Here is a 20,705-nt window from a genome sequence, read left to right as displayed (position 1 = left end):
AATTGTTAAAGCCAAAGTCTTAGATAAAGTTTAGGATTCATACAATAAATTGTAACGATTTGATAGTTAACTTTCAAACCTTGTTATTTCCACCTCTTGCAGAAATGGTTGGTTAGATCAAATTTTATTTTAATTTAAAAACGTTTTGGACAATATTTAGAGAGGTAAACAAAAATAAAAAAATGGATTCAATAGCGTTCATGGTAGTGAAACTTTTTTCTTGCACCTGGAAATAATTGTAGGTATTATCAAAAATTGTTTCAGAAACAGGTTTACATAAAAATTATAAGATTTACAAACAATTTAAAAGGTTTTGTTAGTGTGCCTACTGAGTTATGATTTTTTTTTTTGCAATTCAACCCCTGTTTAATCCACCCCTTGCAGTAATTGCAGGTCTATAAAAATTTATTTCAGACAAATTTTTTAGATATTTCATGGTTTTGCAATAAATTAGAACGAATTTGATAGTGCACATGGTACGGAACTTATTAATTTTTTTCTACTACTGTTTTTTTTTCAACCCCCTGGAAGCAATGGCTCATATTATAAAAAAATATTTTTAAAAAAATATATAGATTAAAATTATATGATATACAAACAATTCGAACGGATTTCAATGTGTGATTACTATGTAAGATAGTTATGAATTTATTTTTGTAGTTCAACCCCTCTTTATGCAACCTTTGCATCAATGATTAGTTGTATCAAAAATTATTTCAGACAAAAGTTTTATATAATATTTATAAGTTTTACATACAATCTGAACGGATTTAATGTTGTAATTATTAGGGGAGTTATTAATTATTTTTGTCATTCAACCCGTTATTTTCCACACCTTGAAATAATAGTTTGTCGTATAAGATGTAAATTATAATTCATGGTGCTACAATAAATTAGAATGGATTTAATAGTGTATGTGGTACGGTATTTATGAATATTTTTTCAATTCTATCTAGGTTTTTTTTCTATCCCGTGTCTCTATTGTTTCGTTTTATGAGCTGTAAATAAACTACCTTTTTATGGTTTTTGAAAAAACTCTTAACATTCGATCTATGGCCTGACGAAGGCAAATTTTAAATGTAAAACGGCAGACAATTTTTATGACATGAAAACTGTTGAAACTAAAGTTATGTATTCAGGAGCGTTCGTTTAATTTAATTCCCACTTCCCCCCCCCCTGGATGTTTGCGTTCAAATTATTTCCAATTATTTAATGAGAATGATAGATTTTTTTGTATTTCGGAAAAAAATAGGCTGTATAACACCCCACTTCCACACTGTTAAATTTTTTCACCTTCAATTTACGAAAGAATGCTGATTACTAGAGACCGGAAAATTTCGCGTGTTCAATGACCTTTAGGATAGACTCCAATATCCTTTACACACTCGGGCAAATGCCAACTGTTCATTGGCTGCTGACTTGTGAGTCGTCTCGACTGGGTGGCCTGTGATTCGACACTTCTATGAGTGAGGGTCTCTAATTGGCCCTCAGTCCTCCAGATTAACAGTGGACCAATGGCAGAAGCAGCACTAAGGTATATAATTATTTGAATTTTATCATAGCACGTAATGAACCCGCGAATTTTTCAGGTCTCCACTGATTACTACAGACCTGTAATATTCGCGGATTCATTTCGCGATAGGATAGAGTCCAAATACTTTTGATATTATTTTACTTCAGTGATTGGGCCACAGTTTATCTGAAGGACTCTGGGCCAATGAAAATTTTTTAACAAAAGAATTAGTGAATCACGATCATTCCAGTCAACAGGTGTTACGAGTCGGTAACCAATCAGCAGATGTAATTTGCACGAGTGCATAGAGGATCATGGAGTCTATACTTTAGGGATTTGAAATCGCGAATTTTACAGGTCTCTAATGATTACAAATCATCCAGGGATCTTCGTAAATTTACGGTTGTCTTCGTATATTTACCGACACAGAGTTTGAACATTAATCCAATAGAATATTCTTGGTATATCAACAAGACATTGAAATACTGGTTAAGTCTACAGCAAGATCACTCTGATTTTTTTCTACGTGTGTGTTCACCTTTATTAAGAACCAAACATACAACTCGGAATTCGAAATATACAGAGTAGTTTCTACGAAGATTCAGTTATTTGAAATTACGAAGAAATCTTCGTTTGTATATAAGTTAAATCCTTCGATAAAAAAAATCCGTAAATTTACTGTAATTCCTGACAGTGTGGTCAGCGTCACCCATGGGTGTCTCTAGGTTCCTATCTCCGAACCTACACAGCTGCGGTCACGTTTGGTAAAGCGGGAGTTTAGTAACAGTTTTTCTCGACTCCCGGTCTATAAAACAGAAGAATGTTGTTCGGAGAGACAAGAGACAAACGGAAGGAAGTCTCGTCGAACCTACTACGAAAAAAAAAAAAAAAAAAAACACGGAAAAGAAAGAATGGTGCACAATATTAGCCAAGAAATTAGTCTGGGGCTAAGCCAAACCGGATTTAAGAAGGGGGAAGAAAAAAATAAGTTCACATTCTCTTTTTTCTTCCTCTTTCTCTCCTTTTCTAAGCAACTAATCCCGGCGTCTTGACCAAACCGTTCGTCTCTCTTTCTTCCCCTTCCCCCCTCCCCATTCTCTTTCATACCCCTTAATCCAACAAAACTTGGAAGACCCGCTCCGTTGTGTGGACATTCAATTGACTAACGAAGTAGCCCAAGTCATTAGCCCTTGCTGGAGCCTGGACGCTACTACGCTAGTCAGCGAGGGTGGCTCGTGGAGGGGAAGATTGGTGGGATGGAGCGAAGAAGGGTGGGGGGTGAAAGGGGGAAGGGTGGGGGGTTGGCTGGACCTTCTTTCTCCGGAGACAACGCGAGCGATGCTGGACTTGTCGGTCCATTGTCCGCTGCAAAGGCAGTCCGTCCGGCAAAGGGAAAGCCAGGGTGTGGACACTACTAGTATGTATCCCGGAAAAAAAAAGTGTCTGTTCTTTTACAAAAAGATTCCTTTGGAAACCTGATAACCAAGAAGTAGTTTGTTATATACTACAAGAAAGATATTATAACTTTGTACAACTCATGGCTGGAGACCTGAAAAATTCGCGGGTTCATTTCGTGTCATGCTAAAATTCAAATAATTATACCTTAGTGTTGCTTCTGCCATCGGTTCACTGTTAATCTGGAGGACTGAGGGCCAATTAGAAACCGTCACTCATAGAAGTGTCGTATCACAGGCCACCCAGTCGAGACGACTCACAATTCAGCAGCCAATGAACAGTTGGCATTTGCCCGAGTGTGTAGAGGATATAGGAGTGTATCCATTCCTGGAGGTCATTGAACCCGCGAATTTTTCCGATCTCTACTCATGGCTATTGTTATTTTTGCTGATACGAAATAAAATTTTCCGAGATAATACGGAGTACACACATCTTAAGAAAATTGACGCATAATTTTATATTTTAACTTATATTTTAAACCAAAGAAAATTGAACTTTAATTAGTTTTTTGATCGACACTGTAAACCTATTCGTGGGGGGGGGAGGGAGGGAAGGAATGCCCAGTTATTTTTCATGCAAATGTACAAATGCACAGATGTATGTGATGTAGCGTGGATATTTCTGTTCCATTTACAAAAAAAAAAAAAAAAAAGAAATTGCAGTGCAGTGTTGGAATTATTTGACGTCGTTTTTTTGCGACCGCATCTTTCTCTGCGCCTCAAGCCCCGCCCGAGAAGTATTTCTGGAGCCGCCACTGGCGCCCGCATTTCAAGCCAGCTGCGAACGGGCCAACCAGCGAAGCCGTGTCACGTCATAGCGGCGAGAGAGAGAGAGAGAGAGAGAGAGAGAGAGAGAGAGAGAGAGAGAGAAGGGGAAGGGAGGACGGTTGTAATCACGCTGTTTTGCATAATGACGGGCTTCCCGATAGAATGGCTAAAAGAGTGACAGGAAAAAAGGGGGAGGGGGGGAAACAGGGTTGATGGGCCAATTGTGCGGCTAAACGCGGTCGACTTCTCCCTCCCATAACAACCGCCTCGCCCAATCACAGGCCACTGCGTCGAATTTAAAAAAAAGAGAAGGGGAAAAAAAGCATCAACCCTCTCCTTTGACTTTTTCTCCCCTCCCAGGACGTTATTCCAGGTCTATTTTCTTTCCTCTTTCTTTCACTCTGAATTTTTAAATTTAAAATCACAGACAAATGTCTGCAAAGCAGTTGCAACCACGGAGTTAGGAACTGTTAAGGACACCACATGCTATGAGCTAGAGACCCGGAAAAAATTCACGGGTTCATTTCGTAATATGCTAAAATTCAAATAATTATGCCGTTACGCTGCTTCTGCTATTGGTTCGCTGTTAATACGTATGTAGGACTCTTGGCCAATAAGAGACCATCATTTAAAGAAGTATCCAATCACAAGATACCCACTTGAGACGCCTAAAAATTCAGCACCTAATGAACTGGGGCCGTTTGCCCAAGTAGGCAGAGGATCGTGGAATCTATCCTGAAGGTCATTGAACTTGCGAATTTTTCCAGTCTCCAGCTATGACGTATTTGAATTCACTTTTTAACCTCGTCATTAAAGTATCGCCAAAAAAAGATTGAGACAGGAAAATTTTTGCTGTTTCTAATCCATAATGAGCTAGGATTCAACTGCTGCTTCTGCCATTGGTTCGTTTTTGATCTGGAGGACTCTGGGCCAATTGGAGATCCCCAATCGAAGGAGCGTCGATTCAAGAGTTACCCAGTTGTGATGCGTCTCAAGTCAGTAGCAAATGAGTAGGCGACGTTTACCAGAGTTTGCAGAGGATCGTGGAGTATATCTTGGAGGTCACTGAATCCGCGAACCTTTTCCACTGACCTACTGATAAAGCCTAATGGTGGTTAATGGTAAGAATTAGAATTTTCGTCGTTAGTCACAGCCAGTTTCGGTAAAAATAAAGCTTCTTTTTCAATGAAAACACTACACACACTTCAGAAAATATCTTACGCCTGTGTTGCGCCAATAGGGCGCAACAATTAGCTGATTAAAAAAAAAGTGTGAACTAGTCTTTCAGTACTCCCAATAGATGTGTAACATCTAGCCTCGGTAACGAACAAATACTTATAATACAAAACTTGGGCACGAAATTTAACATAAATTTCTTTAAAATAACGCCGAGATTGATAAATACGCAAATTGTGTTTTCAATTACATGTCTTGACGCGAATCACACGTAGTTTCCGCCCCCGCCGCTAGAATTCGCTGCCGGAGCAGGTGCACCAACTATTGAATCATTTGATTGGCAGACCTAAATTTTGAACTATATAACGGTAAAAGCGAAAAAAAAAAAACTAGAGAAAAATACTAAACCACGGTTTTGGACCTGATTTTCGACAAGGAATTTTATTAGAATACTGCTCATCTTGTTGAAATTCACTATACAGTTAATACCTTAAAAATTCTCTTTGGCTTTGTGAACTTTGGTTCTCAGCAACCGCCACAGATGGCAGCACCGTGGTTACACATTTTCCGTTCCATGTGACTTCCGTTCCAACCACGATATTGCTCCTACCAAATGTATCCAGTTCTTTACAAAAACTGCTGGTATACTGAACATTTTATTTTTTGTAAATGGAACTGTTAAGTTTTATTTAAAATTACAGATGTTTAAAACTTGTAAATTTACACGATAGCTACTGTATCGCTACGAAATTAATGTTTTCGCAGTGACACTGGGTTCGGATTCTTGCACGTGCATTTATGTTTTGTGTTGTCCCACTACCTCAAACAGTTAAAGTTATTTGTAAACCGCTCCCTGAAAAGCTTTACAGTATTAACTGCTTACTTTAAGAGGCATGATTAGAGACCGGAAAAATTCGCGGTTTCGATGGCCTTCAGGATAGACTGCACATTCCCCTGAACACTTGGGCAAATAACGCAAGTTCATTGGCTGCCGACTTGTGAGTCGTCTCATATGGTTTGTCTGTGATACGATCCTTCATTGGTTGAGGGTTTATGATTGGCTGAGATTCGTCCAGATGAACAGTGAGCCAATAGCAAAATCATTATAAAGGTATATTTATTTGAATACTAGCCTATCGCCGAATGAATCTGCTAATTTTTCCGGTCTCTAGGCATGATGAAAAAATAAAGTTTAATTTGTTGATGGTTTGAATATTTTTTTTAATGTACTCAGTATTTTTTCTTCTAAATACGTACTTAACACGTAATAAAAAACTATAGCAATGTGTTGTGAGAATTTGCAGTAGTTTCCTTAGCAACAGTTTTCCTAAGGAACTTTTTTTTAAGTACAAAAATAAAGTTTTCTGCGCAGAACAGCAGTGGAAGAACGATACGCATGGACCAGCGGTAGGTTGTACTTTTGAGAAATGTCCAATTCGAGACAAGTTTTGATTTTGGGTGACACAGACAGCGAGGTAAATAGTGACGCTAAGGCCGGGTTCATAAAATACGCAAGGAACACAACTTTTTTGTTTGTTAGCAGGGGCGTAGCCAAGGGGGGGGGGGGGGTTAGGGGTTCAACCCCCCCCCCCTTAGCGCCAAATCTTTAATTAATTTCTTATTCATCACTCAAACAAATTTCATATTAAAATTAATAAAATTTTTACCATTACAATATTTAAATTTAAGTACTGAAAACTGCTAAAATAGCACTATTTTACACCTTAAAATACAAATTTTTTTTCCGGGGGAGGACCCCCGGACCCCCCGCTTTAATACGGGGGGGGGGGGTCATACTTCTTAACACCCCCCATACACAAATCCTGGCTACGCCACTGTTTGTTAGGTATAGGTAGAGTCAAATTAGTAGTATTTTTTATTGGACAAGAGATAAAATTTGAGAATAGGAATGACGCGGGTATGATCTCAAATATATATATATATATATATATATATATATGGTAGAGCCAATTGTTAGCCTTTACATAAAACTGAGGGGTAGACAAACATAAGCAGCGTTACGAGACTAGCATGTAGCATGCTTCGCTACGTACCTGTGAAATGAAGGCTTTCCTCTCCGTTCATGCGTCAGCGTGGAACGAGCTTCAGACGCAGGTGCGCGCTGGGCAGGGAAAGGGTTGAAAAAAGGGGTGAAGGTAGGGGGAGAGAGAGAGAGTGAGAGTGTTCTTGGGACGCTACCGCAGCTCGAAAACACGTCGAGATGGGAGGGCATCATCCCATAATGCAGCGCAAACACACGAGCCTCCGCGATCAAACAAGACCTGATATTAGTCCCCTTTTCGCCCCCCGTGTGGGTGGCGGATCCTTTTCCGACGTGCGCCGGCCCCAAAGGGGTGCTGCTCCTTCGCGAGGGCTGAACAAACACAACCCCCAACCCCCCTGAAGATATCCTCTCGAAACCACCGCTCCTCTCCCCCCAACACCCCTTCACAACTTCAAACCTTTTAAAAAAACGCCTCACAGCAACGAAGCTGTCCAGCAAAGGAAAAGTGGTGGGGGGGGGGGGGTGGGAATTAATTGGACGTAGTTATGCAAAAAGGAACCAATACACATGAAACCTATTCTGAGTATTTTGAAGTTAAAGTTAATTATAAATTGTAATTCTCGTATCGATAACATAATGTGGGTATAATTTTAATGGTCTAGTATAAATGCTGGTATAATAATAGCAACGACGGTACGATCAACCTTGCACTATTTTAATTTATTTTCAAATAAAATATAGCAAAATTGTGGGTTGGTTTCTTTTTGCATAACTACGTCCAATTATGTGAGCGAGTCTTTCAGCACTCGGTAACGTCGTCAAAGTCCTGCCACTATTCGCGACACGAAATTCAACGTAGAATTATTTTAAAAAATAAAGCCCACAGTGATGAACTGGTTTAACAATCACTAGAGACCGGAAAAATTCGCGAATTCATTTCGCGATACGCTGAAATACAAATAGTTATACCTCAGTGCCGCCTCCGCTATTGGCTCACAACTCACCTGGATGACTCTGGACCAATGAGAAACACCTGACCAAAGCTTTATAAGAATCACAGGCTGCTACGATGGGACTTCTCACAAGACAGCAGCCAATGAGTGGTCGACATTTGACCGAGTTGTACGTAGAACTACGGAGTTCATCCTAGAGGGAACTGAACCCGCGAATTTTTCCGGTCCCTACCAATTACCTATCAGTAGAGACTGGAAAAATTCGCGAGTTAAATGACCTCCAGGATAGACTCCACGATCCTCTGCCTACTTGGGCAAACGGCGCCTGTTCATTGGGTGCTGAATTTTGAGGTGTCCCAAGTGGGTAACTTGTGATTGGATACTTTATTGACTGATGGTCTCTAATTGGCCGAGAGTCCTACATATTGACAGTGAACCAATAGCAGAAGCAGCAGAACGGTATAATTATTTGAATTTTATCATATCACGAAATGAACCCGCGAATTTTTCCGGTCTCTACCCATCAGGGATCTTCGTAAATTTAGGAACACTGAGTTCACTTACTCGAACTTGAGTCGAAAATAACGTTCTTGGTATATTAACGAAACATAATAAATAAAAATAAAACTGGACGAGTCTACAATAAGAACACCCTTATTTTGTACAGGTTTGTGATCACCTTTGTTTAGGACGCGAAAACATACAGCTTCTAAGTCGAAGTAGGGCGTCGTTTCTACGAGAAATTTCAGTTTTTTGAAATTACGAAGACCACTTCGTTTATTTGAGTTGAATTCTTCGTGTGGAAAGTCCGTAAGTTTGCTGTAATCTCTAACAGTGAGAAACTACTGCAGAGAAATGTTGGGACAGCTAATCACAAGTCACTGCCGAATACTTCCCCAATAACTAGAGACCGGAAAAATTCGCGGGTTCAACGACCTTTAGGTTAGACTCCCATATCCTTTACACACTCGGGCAAATGCCAACTGTTCATTGGCTGCTGACTTGTGATTCTTCACGACTGGGTGGCCTGTGATTCGACACTTCTATGAGTGAGGGTCTCTAATTGGCCCTCAGTCCTCCAGTATTAACAGTGGACCAATGGCAGAACCACCACTAAGGTATAACTATTTGTATTTTAGCATAGCACGTAATGAACCCTTCGAATTTTTCAGGTCTCTACCAATAACTCTGGCTTGTATTTTGTGTTCATCGTTTGGCTCAAACATACATAAAATATCAAACAAAATTTCAAGAAATTTTAATAATCTACCATGTAAAAAAAATTACGAGGGACATATATATACTGTATATATATGTAAATGGAATATAAAATTTATGTAAAATTACAGGTATTTGAAAATCTGTACGTTTGCATGAAAACAACTATATCACTACAAAAAACGTGTTCGCTGTGATGCAGGGTTCGGATTACTACCCTTGGCATTTATGCTCTGATTGTTAAAGTTATTTACAAACCGTTCCCTGATCAACTTTACAGCTTTAACTGTGCACATAGTAAACATGCTAAAACAAAAACAAAAATTAAGTACAATTTTTGAAGATTAAAAAAAACTCAGTACCTATAATATTGTAAAAAAAAAAATTGGTTGTCTGTAAAGTCGGTTTACGGATGATAGATTAACGTGACAACGTCATAACAAAACATTGATGTAATGAATGCATACTTTTATGAATAAAATTGAATCATTTTTATTGAATTATCACTATTTTGTATGGATACAAAGAAGTAGTAAAATGAAATCTACAATTTAATTGATAAATTTATTATTCTGTTAAGGATAAGACGATGATAGGAAAAGTAGGAAACGAATGGGAGTGTTTCAAGTTTAATGTGCCTCAAAAAAGTCAAATCGATGGTTGTTACAATGGAGTGGAAGAGAGATAGATGCGGCGCAAGCGTACAATGAGCGTAACGGGATACAGCGTAACTGGGCAATGTGCGTTTCGGGACACTTTTTCGTGCGTGCAGCCGGCGCTCATCGATTTATTAGACGTTGTCACGTCAATAAAGTATTTCATATAGGCAAGAATAACCGTGGCCATGTGTTGTGCGAAGTTAAAAAAATATTTCTCGTGGTGTTGCAAACTGGCGAACTGGTTTTGCCAAAAGTGTGAAAGTACACAGCGTGGTCGGACAACAGCGGTAGTTCACGCTGATCGGACAGACGTGACAGGGGGTCTTCGAACAGGGACGGTAACACTGCGCATTTGACGGCGCGCACGTCTGTCTGTAGCTTCGGTTTGATGAGGGAAGAGGGGGGAGAGAGATGAAGATCCCAGCCTCCCCCCGCTTGTAACCCCCACAATGCACCGCGCGTGCGCATGGCCTGTGCGCAGCGACCCAAAGGACGGGACAAGTAGGGATAGGTAGTCGGGAGGGCCAGTGCAAACAGAACGAGAAAAAAAATAAAAGAGAGAGAGATAGGGAGGGACCCCGGTGCCTACAGACCAAAAACCCCTGCCGACTATAGGAAGAACTGTTCTCGTTTGTTTGCTCCCCCTCTCTCCCTTACCAACCTCCCCCCACCGCCCCTCTCTCTCTCTCTCACTCGTCATCCCACCAAAGGTAGGTAGCGCTGGTTGGACCTTCACTCTGCTCTGCAAACACGTACTCATTCCCCACCCTCCCCTCCCCCTCAACTTCCTTCCTAAGACCAGTTAGAGGACCCTGCAACTCGTGGGAAACATCCGAAGGGCGCTGGTTCACTGACGAACCACCGAGAGAGAGTAGCAATTTCGGTCGTCTCAAACAACCACACACAGTACTTAAAATTGCAAAACGTCGTGCAGCAGAGTGAAAAGTCTTTAATCTGGCATATTCTGTAGTTCGGCACGTTCTGTTATCCGGCGGCAGTAGTTCGAAAATCACTAGGGTCGAAAGACGTTTCGCTGACAAGCACCAGACCCGAAAGGCACTAGACAGAAAACTTGGTAACTTAGCTCGCTGGGGATATTTCTTAATTCTGGCAGCATACACCAGAATGAAAGGAACTAGACCGAACATGCACTAGACCGAAAGGAACTAGCCCAAAATTCACTATACTGAAAAGCACTAGACCGAAAGTCGTTTAGCTGAAATATACTAAAAGTCATTTATCTGAAAGGCACAAGCCCGAAAGTCGTTTAGCTCAAAGGCACTAGCCCGAAAGGTACTAGACCGAAAACGTGACTATTTATCCACTGGAGATGTCTTAACTCTGGCAACAGACACTAGAACGAAAGGCACTAGACCAAACGGACACTAGACCGGAAGGCACTAAACCGAAAGGCGTTTAGCTGAAAGACACTATACCAAAAGGCTAGTATACAAATAATTATTTAAACGCAGCCTGGCTTAGGTGTTCAATTTTTCCAAATGTTGACGTGTTATGAGAAAGTGTTTACTGCTTTTAAGTATTACTGACTAGAAGGAAACTCTGTATTATAATTTAAAGTATTTCACTTTTTTCTTAAAATTCGTGTTTTTTGCCACCCGAGGTACTAATTTCTTATTAATTATTAAGTTTACTACATAAATGAACACAAATTTCTCATATAACTAGGGTATTTAAAATTGTATACAACATATTTATCTAAATGAATTTTGACGAATAGTTATGGCATACATGAAAATACAAAAACAATATTATTTTGGAAAGCAAGCAAATGTTGGGTCGCGCACCCATCAAGGCTAAATCTTTCCGTATCTTATTTTGAAATATTAATATAAGTACGTACTTAGGGTGCCATAGTTCTTGTTATTTAGGACCTATGACTTAAATTGATTAGAAATAAATGGAATTTCAATCTTTAAAATAATAAATGAAAACCATTTTTTAAAGATAGAAACTATAATCGCATATATAATTATGAATGTTTGTATGTTCGTCTTCTATTTTGTTCGTGTTCTATGCGTTCGGGCATCGTTCATCTGATATTGATGAAATGTTGCACACTTGTTCTTCGAAACACGAGGAAGGTCACTGTCTGTAAGATATTTCGATAAAACCAACCCTTAAAGCAAAATTTAAGGTGGTGCGCGAGTAGTATCGGATGACAGGTAAGTATTTTATGAGAGTTCTTCTTCTCTGTGGTTCAAATAATAATGGTGGCACGCTAGTCGAGAGAGAGATAGAGAAATATAGGAGAGATAGAGATATAAAGAGAGCTCTAGATGTATAGAGAGCTAGAGAGATAGAGAGGAAAAGAGAGAGTTAGAGAGATAGCGAAATATACAGATAGATATGTAGATATAAAATATATAGAGATATAGTGTTGGAGATATAGAAATATAGATGGATATAGATAAATATATAAAGATTTTATAGAGATAGAGGGTTATATATAGGGCTAGAGAGACAGAGTGAGATTGAGATACATACCTATATAGATATATATAGTTAGATAGAGAAAGTAATAAATAGATGTATAGAGGGAGATATATAGATATATAGAGAGAAATGCTTTGTATATGTGTATCTATTTCTAACAAATTACAAAAAAAAAAAAAAAATGAAAAAAGCATTGCAACGCAAGCCGTGCATTAGCTAGTTGTAATTAAAAAATAATAATGTAATGGACGTACATATGTCAAAGCTGGTCTACACTTGTTGTCACGGAATTATCTCTCCAGCCTACGCATGTAGGCATTGAATCGACATCAGCTGATACTGGCTTGTTCTTCGTGTGTTTATGTATTCAAATTTGTAGTCCATTCTTGAGTGTTAACTGGAAATGGCAAATGCCATTGAAATTATTTAAAATCAATATTTAATAGCTTAATGCAAAAATAATTCAAAGAGAAACTGTGATAAATAAAGCGATATTTCTGGATGGTTAATAGTTTAAGGAACATCGTAAACGTAACGTCATAAATATATTTGAATTAATGAATACAAATAAAAGTAAATTTATTAATTAAATTGTACATTTCATTTCACTCCTTTGTATCCATACAAAATAGTGATAATTCAATAAAAATGATTCAATTTTATTCGTAAAAGTATACAAAAGATAGAAAAATTTAAAAAAAAATTCTTCCTCAAAGAATATAATATTTTTAATGCCTAAATGGTTTGGTTGCAAAAACCTATTACGCCTCAGTCTCAGGCCGAATATGATATTTCATTTTCTTCTGGATCAATCATTTCATCAGTGTTTTGTTATGACGTTGTCACGTTGAACTATCGTCCTTAAACCGACTTTACAGACAACCAATTTTTTATGTTACTTTTCTTTGTCCGTTTTTTCGGATTTTATCTTTGACACACATTTCAAACTGGTAACGGATTATGTCCCAAATAATGATTTAAATCAATTATTTCATTGCAATAATCATTCAAAGAACGTATTGTTAGATCTTTATCGTATGAATACAGTAACATTAAGGTTTCATTACTTTTTGTGTAAGTCATTATTCATAAACGTAAAAAATAAAGAAAAACATTATTCTGGTAAACAATTTTAAGAGTTAATAGCAGTTTATGTTAAATCTGTACGTTTAGTTTACATATTGCATATTACTCCTGCATGGTATGCAACCAGAAACGTTGCATTACCGCGTAGCGTAGATTTCAGGGGCAGCATTAAGAAACTAACCTGTATGATATTACATGCTACCACCCAATTGAGTTGACCATACACTGTGCTGAGAGGCTGGGCGTTGTACATAGACATCAAACTCGAGAGAAACTCACATTTTTTTGTACTTTATAAAAAAAGATTCCTTTGGAGACCAGTTTAAAAAAAATAGTTTTCAATACAAGAAATATACTGTAACTTTATACATCACATGGCTATAGTCATTATGACGTGAATACGTCTTTAAAATTGTTTCCATAGTGGGAGGCAATTAAAAAAAAAACTAATGATAAAAAAAATCGGGGGATACAGTTTGGTGTTGCAGACAATTTTATCTATCATCTCCATCCAAAATTTAATTATACTACTGGATAGCTAAAGGATCAAAGAATTAGTTACGTTAAGTGAGGACTGTGACGCATCGCGCGCGGTGGAGGGGGAAGCGCCGCCATTTTGAGGTAATTTTGCTGCGTTTCGAGATTTCCATTTAGTATAACTTTTGACTCGGAGAAACTACGATGTTCGTTTGAGTTTCAATCGTCAGCTATCGTCAAAATCTATCGATTGCATATATAAAACATTAGTGTAAAATAGTTACAGTAAATATTTTATATGGTGTTAAAATAAAAAATAGCGTATTTTATATTTTGTATGGAAAATATTACCTGTTACGTACACGTATTCACGTGCAACACACGGTCGTGTCCATGACACAGCCACGCCCCATTTTTTGCATGTAAGTTTTTCAAGAGTATTTAATAGGAAAATTGGCCCATGATTTTATATTTTCATTTATGTTTCATTGAAGCATAATTTTTATTCATTAAGGGAAATATAATTGAACAACCAATAACTGGACTTTATTATGTTTGATCATTCTTACCGATGTGCACAGTTAACACTGTAAAACTATTCAGGGAACGGTTTACAAATATGACTTTAACTAGTGGAAATACTGAAACCACTCAAAGCATACATTCCCGGGTAAGAATATGAACCCAGTATAACTGCAAACATTATTTTGTAGTGGTGCAGTTGTTTTCATGTAAATGTACAAATTTACAGAGATCTGAAATTTTACATTTTCCATTTGAAATTTTTTCTTTATACTGGGACCATAACCACTTGTTTTCTCAACCGTACTGGTCAACAACATAAACTAAGCAGTTATTTGAAAAAGCTTCATCTTTGGGAAAATGAATGTTTCTTGGAAACATTTATTACATTTCGCTGGATGAGATGAAAATAAAATTTTCGATGTTCCTGCCTTAGTCTCAGCGGCTATAGATTGCAATTTATTGAAACTTAAATAAAAGAACGTTAATAAAATATCAAGAATGACCAATATCTTATATATTTTTTCTGGCAGTATCTTGAGCATTGGAGGAAGCTTGTCGGTTTACAGGCAATATCATCCCTCAGGAAAAAACGAAAAAAAAAGGGTTTTTGGAGTGCAAAGCGCTTAAAATAGTTTACGGGGAATCAAAGATTTTTCTAAATAAAAATTGAGAAAAACAAGTTCATTCAGAAAATAACATTAAAAAAAAATCGAACTAGTAGATACTGTGCCCACTAAATGAAACACTAATTTAATTTTGCTTTTCATTCCCTAGAGTTTCCAACCATTTATTTATTAGTTTGGTGTAATCAAAATAAATTTTTTTTAACGAAATTCCAAGGCCCCGTTTTTAGAAGTTATCGTAATATCTTTACACGAATGCAACATATTTTTTTTTAAATACTGAGTTACAGTGTTTTTCGATTTCGCCCACTTACAAACTCGACCGATAAGTTATGTTCCGTTGAGAAAAAGGTTGCGCACGCCACACACAAAAAAAATGGCGCAACCAACATGCGACATGGCGTAACGCGATCCCGCCAATCACACCCCTTTTTGGGAGTGATTTGTCTGTCCTGATAGGCCCCGGCCAGTGCATAGAGCGACCAATCAGCGCCCTCAGCTCGACTCGGACAGTATACGAACGAGTAAGTCGGATTAATTTCTCTTCATAACGCCCGAGTGTTCTGAAAACATGCAGTCTCGCAGAATATTTCCACCAACAGTAAAAACAGTTTAAATTATATGTTCGACACGTTCTTTCTTTAAATGCTTTATGCAATTGAGAATTTTGATTCAACACAATCCTTAGACATACGCCATTGAAGTATTGCACAGTTTGTCATGGAAAAAAAAATCAAGAATTAAAAATAATGAAGTAGCTTGGCTTCTGGGTTGTAGCCGCGTCCTTGGCGAATGATTCACGGACGTTTCGGTCGACATCGCAGTCGCCGTGGTAACTGCTCCCTGATGATGGTGACTGCAATGTCGACCGAAACGTCCGTGAATTATTCGCCAAGGACGCGGCTACAAACCAGAAGCCAAGCTACTTCATACAATGACCGTGAAATCCTGTGAACATTATTAATTAAAAATAATAAATAAAAAATATATATAAACTTTCAGAGAACAAGCCTAAATTAGCCCATGTCAAACTTTAAACATTAGACAGCACAGAAAATTCGTGGAAGGAATTAAGTTATGAAAACAAAAGCAGTACAGGCAAACAAAGTGAGATAACAACGACGACACAGTTTCAACAAGAACAGTAAATGCGGAGGGACAAACAAACCTGGAACACACAGCAAACAGATAAACCCAAACGATGAAACTAAACAGGCACTAAGCATTATGGACAACACAACGACGACAACACCGACGAACGCAGTAAGATTCCTGTGACAAAAAAAAAATGTTTCGACGTTTCGGGAACTGGCATATGTTCCCCCGTCAAAAGGCACAAACAGACCTAATGCAATCTTGAAATTTTTCTGTTCACGTGACAAACAGTGGACAACTGCAATGGCGTATGACGAAAGAATTGTTTAAAATTTTTTCGACGCTTAATTTTTTCATATATTGAAGTTAATTTACAGAATTGCGAGAGAAAAAAAATGTTCCTCGAGTAAACTTCTTCGTAGTTTCAGAAATCTCATTATTTTTTCCTTGGGAACCACGCCGCATTCAAACTTCCTAGTCCACTCTATGGGCCCATAATCGTCTAGTTTTCTTAAAAATGACCGCAGGTATTCGTGGCTCCAAAATCGATCCACTGAAGCCCGTGTCTCCGACTGGCCAAAACCAAAAACCACCCGGCCAACCGGAAGGAGAGGAGTTTCGGATTGGCCCGCGGCTGTGGGCCAATCAGGAAGCATCTGAAGAAAGGAGGGACTGTCGAAACTCGTCGGAAAGATCACGCGCGCTTCGCCCTTTGACCCGAGGGATCCCGACAGAAGTGTGGGGTGCGCCTGGGTTCACAATGCACCGAGCGAGCTGTGGACACTTCGGGCTCTGGCCGCGCACACAACTATCGACCCGGGCGGCAAAAAAACACGATGGACTGGCGGCGGCGAGACTCTCAGTAGGGATGCCACCACCCCGACGATGGCGGACTGCAGTGTCGACCGAAACGTCGGTGAAAACTACACGCCAAAATCCAGGAAAACCTGTGGTGAGTTCGTTTTCAAAGTGAGTATGTTGACGAACATTCCTGAATGTGCTCTCTTAACCGGAAAAAAAGACAACGAAAACCAAAAACAGCACTAGCTTTTTTTTCTTCATTAAAATTACATTTTTTTTAAATATAAAAAAAAATTAGTTGTTTTTTCTTCTAAGTGAATTTCAAAATAATTGAATAAACATGTATGTTTTTATCCCTTCTTTTTAAATGGTACATATTAAAAGGAACCTAATTAAAAAACAACACAAAGCTACCAGGTAATCTCTGCATAATTTTTACACCTGATTAAATCTAAAATAAAATTTTCTTATTCTAAAACCAAAAAAAAAGTTATAAACTTCTGAATCCGATTTAAATAATTTATAAAAAAATAATGGCGATGACTACGGTGCTCGTATAATGTATCACAAAATAAATTAGCAAATATTTGAGGACAGGAAAACATTTGTACGAATTGTGTGATGGTCCTAAATTATTGAAGGGCACTAACTGTATTTGTAATAAGTTGGTGCGAATGATTTTTATACACTGTAGGCCTACTTATTTCTATAAATGGAACGGAAATAAATACGATAAAACTTAATATTTTGTACATTTTGTACATTTACATGAAAACAACTGCCTCACTACAAAATAGTGTTCGCAGTAATACTGGGTTCGGGTTCTCACCCGGGCGTTTATGCTTAGTGTTGTCCCAGCACCTTCGATTGTTTAAGCTAATTGTAAACCGTTTCCTGAGTAGATTTCCAGTATCAACCCGCATGCACGTATAATAAGAACGATACCAACAGTTGAATATTCGATTATCTTTTACCGCGGCTTAAAAAAAAATTATGCTTGAATGAAACATCAATTAAAATATTAAAACTATGGGCCAATTTTCGGAATAAACACTCCGTATTATCTCGAAAAAAAAATCAATTTATGCAAAAATAATAATAACCACAGTAATGTGTTGTACAAAGTAACAATGTCTTTATTGTAGTATTGCAAATTGGTTTCCAAAGGAACTTTTTTTTTGTAAAAGTACAGAATATTTTTGACGTTACAACGTCTAATAAATCTATGAACGCCAGCTGCACGCAAAAAAGTGTCCCGTTACGCTGTGTCCCGTTACGCTCATTGTACGCTTGCGCCGCATCTATCTCTCTTCCACTCGATTGGAACAACCATCGATTTGACTTTTTCGAGGCACATTAAACTTGAAACACTCCCATTCGTTTCCTACTTTTCCTCTCATCGTCCTATCCTTAACAGAATAACACAGATTGGAAGAAGTTAAATAGCAAACACATATAAAAGTTATAGTTAAAATAATCTCTTCGTTAAAGTAATAAACATATTTGAATTAATGAGTGCAATTGTAGATTTAATTTCACTCCTTCTTTGTATCCATACTAAATAGTGATAATTCAATAAAAATGATTCAATTTTATTCATAAAAGTATGCAATCATTTCATCAATGTTTTTTTATGACGTTGTCATGTTAAACTATCGTCCGTAAACCGTCTTTACAGACAACCAATATTTTTTTTTTTCTGTGCATGGCGGTGACCGTTGGTTCGTGGTCAAATTAAATTTCTTTGGTTCCCGCTTTTGATTTTCTTGTAGAGGCGAGGCGGGAAAGGAGACAGGGAGGTCCTGCGACCAGCAGACAGCGGCCCGGCCAGAGAAATCAGGACCTGGGCGATAGCGGCTACGAGACAGCCGGCCCGGGGAAAGAGCGGCGCAAGCGCCGGGGATGACGAGTTCTTCGATGAGACGTCGTCCGATTACCTAGAGACCGGAAAAATTCGCGGATCCATTTCCTGATATGATAAAAATTCAAATAATTATACCGTTGTTGCTGCTTCTGCTATTGGTTCGCTGTTAATATGTAGGACTCTCGGCCAATTAGAGACCATCAAATCAAAGAAGTATCCAATCACAAGTCACCCATTTGAGACGCCTCAAAATTCAGCACCCAAATGAACGGGCGCCGTTCGCCCGAGTAGGCAGAGGATCGTGGAGTCTATCCTGAAGGTCATTGAACTCGCGTATTTTTCCAGTCTCTACCGATACCTTAACAGCGGAAAAAAAAATATTCCTGTACTTTAACAAAAAATGATTCATTTTTGAAATCAGTGGCCATTAAATGGTTTTAATGGCAAATATCGCAGGCTTTCGCTGCCATTGTCTGAGCTGGCTTGGCTTCTGTGGGTTGCAGCCGCGTCCAAAGGAGGAATGATACCGACGTTTCGGTCGATTTGCAGTCGCCGTCATCAGGGTAGAGTAGTTACCTACTGAGGTTGTTACAAGTTATTCTGCCTATAATACTCTCGCCCAATTGGCTGCAGCTGTGGGCCGATCACGGCCTTCCTTCCATCTGGTCGGCCTGTTGGTTTTGGCCAATCGGAGCTGGGCTTCTGTGATTGGCTGGGAGTGCTGACGTGGCAAATTTAAGAGCACGAAATGACTTACGCTTAGGAGTGGCCAATTTGCGTAGGTGGCGCTGCAAGTGAGAAAACAACGAAGCAGTACTCGCGCTGGCGTTTATCTCAAACTGTCTGAGTTACTCTTTGATTGTGACCTTGAACTAACACACTACAATGCCTACAGTTGTCACTATTGAAATTGATAACTGGTACATTCTTTTTATGGACATACTGTGTATTATTGTTACGAGGCTGCTAGCGACTAGGCAGGCCAGCCAGCCTGCAGTAGGGGACGCGATGCGGGGAAACTGCCTATCCCTCCATTACTACTACACGCCTGATCCGATAAGCAGCGGCACCTCTGCATCCCTCTCGAAGGTTCCGCAGGCCTACCCGGAAGCCCGTCGCAAGAAGAGGCGTAACTGGGACGCCATCGTTCTCGCTATTTTGGGTGTTCAGTTTACTCTAACGACGCCAACACTTCAAAGGACTACAATACCTTTTCAAGACGGGGCTCAGAGGTATACATATATATATAAGGGGAGGATGACCTGCAATGGCAGTGAAGTGAAGAGGGTGAGTACGCCCCTTGGCAAGCTATAGCGGGCGACGAGAGATAGGCTTCGTGCTCGAAGATCCGAGTCTCGACACGGCGTCATGACACGACGTATTTGCGAGCAGTGCACTGCACTTATTTTAGTATTTTTGACGTGACAACGACTAATAAATCGATGAACGCCGGCTGCACGCAAAAAAGTGTCCCGTTACGCTGTGTCCCGTTACGCTCATTGTACGCTTGCGCCGCACTATCTCTCTTCCACTCGATTGGAACAACCATCGATTTGACTTTTTCGAGGCACAATAAACCTGAAACACTCCCATTCGTTTCCTACTTTTCCCATCATCGTCCTATCCTTAACAGAATAACACAGATTGGAAGAAGTTAAATAGCAAACATCTACAAAAGTTATAGTTAAAATAATCTTTTCGTTAAAGTAATAAACATATTGAAATTAATGAGTGCAAATAAAAGTAAATTTATCTATTAAATTGTAGTTTTAATTTCACTCCTTCTTTGTATCCATACAAAATAGTGATGATTCAATAAAAATGATTCAATTTTATTCATAAAAGTATGCAATCATTTCATAAATGTTTTGTTATGACTTTGTATCGTCCGTAAACCGACTTTACAGACAACCATTTTTTTTTTTGAAATTTGTTCATTTACATGAAAAACAACTAAATCACTACAAAATATCGTACCCAGTTTAAACTGGGTTCGAATCTTACGCTTTGTGCTGTCTCTGTTACTCCATTGGT

The sequence above is a fragment of the Bacillus rossius genome, chromosome 18, assembly GCF_032445375.1.
Source record: "Bacillus rossius redtenbacheri isolate Brsri chromosome 18, Brsri_v3, whole genome shotgun sequence".
In the NCBI taxonomy this organism is placed as follows: domain Eukaryota; kingdom Metazoa; phylum Arthropoda; class Insecta; order Phasmatodea; family Bacillidae; genus Bacillus; species Bacillus rossius.
Note: the sequence above shows the minus strand (reverse complement) of the source record.